The following is a 7,392-nucleotide window of genomic DNA, read 5'->3' as shown; positions in this document are numbered from 1 at the left end:
TAATCCTTTCCGTCTAAAATCACATCAATTATCCCCAAATCATTTCAGATAATCTCCGATTACAATAAATAAAATCCCGGGCATTACAGGTGTGTTATGTCTTTAGACTCACTAGGCGTGTGTAATACAGGTGAGTTCGATGTCGAGGAGACTGGAGAGGCTGGACTCTGAGTCAGTGAACCTGGTGGGCGACATGACCCGAGGGTCTTAATATTTTTCCGCACATTTATGACTTTATGTTAATATAAGGATACGAATATTTTATACGCTGTTTTATTTTATTGTTGGATGTTAGGATTTTACTCATTTATTTTACTCCGTTATATTTTTATTGGAAAATTGCTTATGATGATTTTTAAATGTTTTTTTTAAAGTAGGATTGTATGCATGAGATTTATTTAAACGTTTATTTTTTTAAAATGAGAGCTTTTAAAAAATATGTGTCTTCCCGCACATTTAAAATAAGTAGACGTTTCAATAGGAGTGTTTGAAATCTCCAAATATCCATAAAATCTTTTGTCTTCTTATTTCAGTTTTATTCTATATATTAGTCATTTTATTTCCACACTTTTATTGTTAACTGATTGATATCGACTTATAAAATTCCTGAGTATTAGTTTATCACTAAACTAACTCATAAAAAGAGAAAAGGTTGTGAAAATTATTGTAGAACCCGTAATTAGACTACGTATAAGTCATGCATAATTCTAGTGTTTTAAATTTAATTGACTTCATTGCATGAGTATTTAAGTGTTTTCCTTAAAGTTAATTATTTTACCCAGTAGTTTAGAGTTTTATTCTTTTCAGTCAACTCGGTGAGGCCGGACCGGAGTTGGAGTAAAGAGATAAAATTTACTAGTAAGAAAACATTTCAAAAACTTATTTAAGATAAATAATGAGTAAATTTATGGTGAAAGAAGGTTTAAGGAATTATTTGAATAAGTTGAGATGAGTAGTAAATAGAGTTCAATAATTAAATCCTTAATTCTTTTAAATATTTAATGAGTAGATAAAACACTAAAGAGTTAAAATACAATAGTCAAGAAATATTTTCCCTCCCTTCTATTGTAATTTTCGGCCCTCTTATTTATTTTAAAAAGATTTGTAACAACTCAATTCCTTGATCCCCTCCTTATCCATTTTTGGAGATGAATTCCTCACCATTTTTTTTAACCCACATCTAATTGATGACTAAGCAATAATCCATCCCATTTGATTGATGAGAAATCGGCCATGTTTTTTTTTTAAAAGATTTAATTATGATTTCCTTGCAACTCATTGTTTATTTATCCCCTTAACTTTTCTAGATAGATTTATCCTCCCCATCTTTTAAATCACTAGCAAGATTTAATTAAACCAATTCTCCCTTTGCACCTAGACCTTATAACCGCCCATATTCACCTCTAGTATCCCCAAGAAAATCTTTGATATCATTCTATTTCCTTATCACTCAAACTAGTAGATAGAAAGAATATTTTCCTTCCCTTTTATCTTGTATCTTCCCATTTAATTTCCTAGACTCCCTCCCACTCCTTAATCTCGAAAATTCCAGCCTCCTTCAGCACTGAAATCCGTGAGAGCCTAGGGTAAAAACAAGGAGGAAAAACTAGAAAGAAAACAAGAGAAGCAACTCCGTCTCCTCCGCGTCGCGTCGTCGTTATTTCGTTCGTTTCTTTCAAACGAAAATCCAAGGCATGTCTATACTTTTTCTAAACCTCAATCAAGTCCTATTAGCATATTTTTAACGTTACATGATCATCATTTCTTAGCAAAACCGAAGTATATCAAGAGTTTTCAAAAAAAAATGCAAGTGCAGAATTTTCGGTTCCTCCTTGTGCAGTTCACGGTTTTGCTTGTTTGTGTGTATTCAGGTGACTGGATCGACTCCAGGCTCCCAGGGCGACTTATATACATGTAGTAGGATTCATTAGGACCATGTTGGTCCATTCAAACCAGCCCCATGCTTGCTGGAAATTCAGAATGACAGCAGCTTTTCTTTTGCGTCGCTTATGTTCGAATTTTTGGTGTTTGCTGTCAAAAAGGGGACGTTCCTGATCTTGGCTGCCCTAGGGGCTATAGCCAGGGTTAGAACATCTCCTTGTGATGTTTAAGACGTGACCAAGTCACCCTTTTGAGGCTTGGTCCACGACAAGGTCGGTTTTTAAATCAAAACGCAAGAGCAGCCCCATCGGTCTTCAAAATTCTGGATGTTGTGTGAGTTGAGTTTCGAGTTTTTGGTGGATTGGGATGGATCTTGGTTGGCCTATGGCCCTTAGCCACGGTTCATACCATACCACGGGATGTCTAGATCATGCCATGGTCGATCGAATGGCCACTGGAACGACGCGAGACAACCAACGAAGCAAGAACAACCCCCTCCCCTCTCGACCTTCAGTTTTTGACAGCAAGTGTGTTCGTTTTGTTGCGGCGTGGGGTGAATCTTGGTTGGCCTAGGGCTCTTAGCCACGGTTTACACCTTGCCCCTAGATGACTAGATCGTGCCATGGTCAATGAAATGGCCATTGGAACGACACGAGACAACAAGCGAAGCCAAACTCCCTACGCGCGCAGGATTTCCTTCTCGGCTAGGTGTGTGGTCTCGTTTCTGGTGTGGTGCGAATTGTGGCTGGTCTTGTGCCCTTAGCCATGGTTCAAATCATTCCTTGGGATGTTGGTAAGAGTCTCTAGTCGGTGGTTCACGCCTCTAATGGCCGATAGTCTCGAAACCAACGCAAGTCTTGTAGTTGCGCAGCTGCTGGAAATTACAGCAAGTTGCTGTGTCGGTTCATAGGCTCGTTCGAGTCCTCGGTCGGATTTTAGCCTATGGCCTTGAACTGGACAGTGCCCCTTTGAGTTGGGAAGGTCATGTTTTTGACCGTTTGTGATTCGGATCATTTTTGAGATCGTACGAGAATTTAAGGTGCGATGTGCCAAATTGACTCTCGAAAGAGCGTTTCATGTTTTGGCCTCCATTTCACCTAGATTTCGACCCTATCATTTTAGGAGCATTATTTTATGATTTTCAGCGTATTTTAATCATGAATATACGTCGGTTCAGTGTCGGTTCAGGTTGGCTCGGAGTCATGATTAAATACGAAGGCATTAGGCGTCATAGTCGCATCTTTTGAACTAAATTGCATAGTTGGTCAAGTTTAAGCTATTGCGTATCTTTCATGGCACAGTTAGGTTGCAGCGAGCCTGGGGACGATCCAATCCAATCCAGTTGGTAAAATTACAGGAATTTTCATTACGCCAGTTAATTATTTTACGTGCATTAAATAGAAAATGATTATTTTTGAGATTTATGCGATATGGCTTGTGGTTCATTCACTATGTGGGAGTGTTATTTTATACGGTTGCCAGTGACCGATCAGTTCAGTATGGTACCACCCGGTCGCCAGTGACCGGCCAGCTCAGTTCAGTTTCAGCCTCCCCGGTAGCCAGTTACCGATCAGTTCAGCTTAGTGCAGGGGCCACAGGCGTAAAACATAATCTCAACAGAAAATTTTACCAGTTATTTCAGTACAGGCTCCAAGGAGCAAACATTTTTACTGTGATTATCAGTTCAGTTATGCACGTATTATAATTGCTCAGTACAGATTATTTTCAGCATGCCTCAGGACATGATATTTTATCCCATGCATATTTTAATTCCGATTTTTACTCGTTAGATGCGATATATCCATGCTGAGTCTTTAGGCTCACTAGACTTGATTGTTGTAGGTACTGATGAGGCCAGGGCCGAGGGCGGGGACCAGTGAGCCAGCTTGGGTCGGCAGTAGTGGCACCCGAGGACCTCAGTGCAGCAGTTGTTATTTTATTCCGCAAAAAATTTTTATCAGTCATTGGATAATTTTTAAATTGTTATTGTTGGCAAAACTTTATTTTCTTCCGCTGCTATTATTTTAAACATTGAACTTGATTCATCAGTCGATTTTATGAATGAAGCAATTTAAGTTCTTTTAAAAAAGAAAAATTTTTAATTTTTCGCAAATTTTCAAGCAAGGAGTTCTAGGGCCTTTTCAGTTGGTATCAGAGCCGACCTCTCTTAGTACGGTGTGATTCGGGGACGAACCAAGTGGAAGCTGGTGGGCATGTGAGGCCCGGGGCCGAAGAGGGCGGGGGTGATCGCCGGTGCCATCAGTTGCACGGACAATGAGCGGCTCCTGGCAGGCTTCTAGGTGGAGGGAACATGAATGAACCGACCCACACGAGAATGAGAGGGATTCCGAGACTGTTCAATGTAATGGATTGTACAGTTGAAGATGGCTTAAAAGATTTGATTTGTACTACTCATGTCGCGAAGGTGCATCTTCTTTTCGGTAGCTCATCACATAAGAATTCCAAAGTTAAGCGTGCTTGACTTGGGGCAATTTTGGGATGGGTGACCTCCTGGGAAGTTTCCCAGGGTGCGTGTGAGTGAGGACATAAGCACGCTGGAAAGACCAGTCTTGATACAGTGAGGACAGTCGTCGAATCTGGGGCGTTACAATTATTATTGTTTATTCAACCTCGTTCTAAACACCCTTTCACCTTTATCCGATCCTATCAGTTTGTTTTCGCACTTTAAGTTAACTGATAGACATTGATAACAAGATTATCGAATTCAGTTTATTACTAAACTTATTCACCCCATCGAAAAGATTAGAAAATCATTAAGTGTTTATTCAACTCCCCCTTCTAAACACTTTCACTCACCCAATCGATCCTAACATATGTCAGAAATATAATAAAAAGTTTTGTTAATATCAAAATAAAGATCGCGAACATGAAATGTTCTAACACTGAGTTATGAGTAAAAAAAATATTAGTATATTTTAAAAAAAATTAGTATATTTTAATGAAAAATGAGTAAGAAAATTTCATTTTGGCCCGTGGAGGTCGTAATTTTAATTGGTTGAGATATTTTCAACCCAACCTGTTAAATTTTGTTTGCAGGTTGAGCCAACCTGACGGGTCTAACCCGCATTGACATTTCTATAAAGGATGCACACAAAATAGTGTAAAACTCACATGGCTAAGTAGTTGTATGACACTGAATCTATCTTCGGGATAATATCTTACTAGTCCGAAAGGTGAATTTCTTACCACATTTTTATGAATAAGTTTCTCGGGAGACGGTCTCATGGGTTTATAACCATTGGATGAGTTGAGTTGATCCATAACTATCATGAATAGTAAATTTTTTAATATGAAAGTAATTTTTAAAAAAATTGGATGAGATCGTAAATATATATCACAAAATTGATTCATAAAATGATCACATGTGATTTTGTTTCTTCTTCCATATATTTAAGATAACATGGACTCTAAGATATAAATTTCAATTTTTTTAATAAGTCAAATACTCGATGTTTATGGTTTTGCCACTAGAATCGAATGTAAGTTTTTTATTCAATATATTAGTCTCAATTAATGTGATTGGATTGAAAACGATATGGTGGGGGGATATATATCTTCTTACTCTTGCATAATTTTGATTAACGCTTTATAAATCAATGATGACATTTATGCATTTTCAAATTATTTTTAACGTGAATTCAAACTCAAACTATTTCGTTAATAATTAACAAGATTTTATGTGTATCTTAATTATATTGAATATACTAAAAGTTTAAGTTAACTCAGAAGATCGAATTATTATTCTCGCGACTAGCCAATTGTATATTCAATAATAATCTCTGACCAACCCAATTGACTTTAAATTAACATTCAACCTTGGTAACAGCAAGAAGGGGTGAAAATCGATCGGAATGGAATTGAACCGAATTTCCAAAACCCAACCCACCAATTTTTATTTGGAAAACATAAACCCAGCCCAGTTTTATGAGATTTTTCAAAATAAAAAAAAAAACCAAAATAGAAATAAAAAATTAAAAAATAAGAAAAGCTAGAGTTAACAAGAATGTAAAGGCTATAAAATTCATGACCTAAATAAAAATTAATATTACCTTAAAAAATTGAACAATTTTAGTCGATTTGGGAATTAAATTTTTGGTTAGTTAATGTTTAATCCAACTAAGTGAAAACTCAAATTAATACTTAAATATAAAATACTAAAATAGTATTTACCATTTTATTTTAAAAAAGAAAAAGTATTTGTACCCAATACCACCACCCTCGATAAAAGTACCAGCGAAAGGGTAGTTTGGGTAATAGCCGCTCTTCAAAACCCTAATCTGTTTGTTCATCAGACGCCGCCTATATATATATATATCAGCTGCTTTTCTTTTTGGATATTTTCTTTCACCTCTTTCCCCATTTTCTTATTTTGAGATTGGAAAGCAGAGATTGTGTGTATCGGCTTTGTGCGAATCTGAATGCACTCTGATCGAAAGTGTTCTCTGCGAGATTTAACTCGGGGACGATGGGCAGTTGTTTTTCAAGTCTTGCAATTGAAATTCTTCAATAATCATCGTCCCCACATCCCTAATTATTCCAAATTGGTTTCAGAGATTTCGATTCTTTTTCATTTTATCTAAATATTCACACGATGGAGGAGAAGTCACAAAAAAATAACAGGAACCCAACCCCAGTAAAGTTTTATTTTTGAGATTCTATCCGAATTAAACGTCATAAATTATTCTTTACAAATGTATCAAGGAAGACTGCTTTGAATTTTATTTCATTTCTTCGTAATATATATTATTTTTAACCTAAAAATTTACTTTTGTTTAGTTTAAATCGGAAAAATAATAGTGTTTAATACCTAGAGAATGTTAATCCGATTCATATTTGAGATTAAATTGATGATTTGTATCAAATAAATATATTTATCTGTATCTAAACTCGTTACACTTTAGTACTCATTCCAAATTTTATGCATCCGCTTTTTTCATCTCTAAAGAAAGTCGAGGGTTTCTCGAATTTCAGATATATGATTGAATTAAGCCAATGTTTATTGATTTTCATAAAGGTAAGTATTAGGAGACTCAGACTCCAAACATAAAACAAGGACACGATTTTGTGCATTTATGAGGTGGGAACTTTCAATTTCATAAAAGTTCACTAAAGTCACTATAAACAACCTATGAAACAAAACTCCATCCTAATACATTTTGCAGAATGTCCTCAAAATTATCACTACAGGTATAAATTATAAACTAATAAAACAACAATAAGATAAAAAAAAGTTCCCTAGCGAACACGAGCTAAAAAATCCAGCTCTAAAAATATCATAGAAAACAGGATGGAGACATCCATTGTTATTAATATCTAATTATTATTTATTATCTAATGCTTCATCATTTTGTAATGTTAAATTTTATTGTTTTTTATTAACAAAAACGGAGGAAAAATTTGAAAAAGTTAGGTATGATATAAATCTAACTTATTGATAACCTTCTAATAATAATCAGTTGAACCGAAAAATATTATTATACTTAAGTAATT

The 7,392-nt window shown here is 35.6% G+C and overlaps 1 non-coding gene across 1 annotated transcript; it reads left to right on the top strand.

The window, feature by feature from the left end:
- Positions 1-6,281: 6,281 nt before the first annotated feature.
- LOC142541248 (small nucleolar RNA snoR135) lies at positions 6,282-6,429 on the top strand. The gene has a single exon (XR_012819312.1). It is a non-coding gene; the product is annotated as a small nucleolar RNA snoR135 (small nucleolar RNA).
- The last annotated feature ends 963 nt before the right edge of the window (positions 6,430-7,392 follow it).

The sequence above is a fragment of the Primulina tabacum genome, chromosome 3, assembly GCF_025594145.1.
Source record: "Primulina tabacum isolate GXHZ01 chromosome 3, ASM2559414v2, whole genome shotgun sequence".
Lineage (NCBI taxonomy): Eukaryota > Viridiplantae > Streptophyta > Magnoliopsida > Lamiales > Gesneriaceae > Primulina > Primulina tabacum.
The sequence above is the reverse complement of the archived record's forward strand: the minus strand, read 5'-3'. Positions and strand labels throughout refer to the sequence as shown.